The 801-nt window shown below is 40.4% G+C and overlaps 1 non-coding gene across 1 annotated transcript; it reads right to left on the bottom strand.

Annotated features, from left to right (window-relative positions):
* Positions 1-431: 431 nt before the first annotated feature.
* On the bottom strand, positions 432-503 carry Trnaa-agc (transfer RNA alanine (anticodon AGC)). Its single transcript has one exon. It is a non-coding gene; the product is annotated as a tRNA-Ala (tRNA).
* Between the last annotated feature and the right edge of the window lie 298 nt (positions 504-801).

The raw sequence follows: 801 nt of genomic DNA, 5'->3' as shown, positions 1-801 counted from the left end.
TGGAATAGAGCATTTTCTTTCCGGAGAGTTTGTGTGAAATCCATCATCTCTCCAGGAGCCTGGAAATGTGAAACCTGAGACCAGCGCTCAGCCTAACCGCCCATCCCCCATCCCACCCCTGCACCAAAACCGAGTGAAAACACTAATTCATTCACAAACTTTTCTAATTTAACATTTATATTTATATAATTGAATGTAAATCTTTTTTTTCCCCATGGAACACCGTCAAAAATTATTCTTGTTTTCCCTTGTGGATCACCACCTGTAAAAGCTGCTGAGGACAGAGAATAATGAAATTTAACAAAATTTAAAAATCTAAAAGACTACACATAGCTAGAGCTATATGTAAGCACCGGGAGAAGAAGAATTTTCGAATTCTACATGGATGGGCTGTGATTACAATGTAGAAGAAATGATGGCGAGAAAAGGATTGGAGATGCTGGGGATCGAACCCGGGACCTCATGCATGCTAAGCATGCGCTCTACCACTGAGCTACATCCCCGACACGCTGCATTGCCTCTTTTCAAACCACTTTCATGAAATACAATACATTTACTCCCTTTAAATATTTACATGTGTTCTTTGGTGAGCGAGTATTAGAATTTTCATCTTCCTTTTTTATAGAACTTTGCCACCGAGGAAACCTGATGGCCCACATTTTGTTGACGTTCTGTAAGGAATGCCAACAGCCCAGTATCGGAAATCTCAGTAAGAAACACTCTCCCTGATCCGCCCTTTCAGAGTGACTTTCTCTTTTTAAAAAGACCTTCAGGATAAAGAATAGATCCTTCCAGGAAAGA

Source organism: Marmota flaviventris, chromosome 6 (genome assembly GCF_047511675.1).
Source record: "Marmota flaviventris isolate mMarFla1 chromosome 6, mMarFla1.hap1, whole genome shotgun sequence".
Classification (NCBI taxonomy): domain Eukaryota; kingdom Metazoa; phylum Chordata; class Mammalia; order Rodentia; family Sciuridae; genus Marmota; species Marmota flaviventris.
This window is presented reverse-complemented; position numbering and strand designations above follow the sequence as displayed.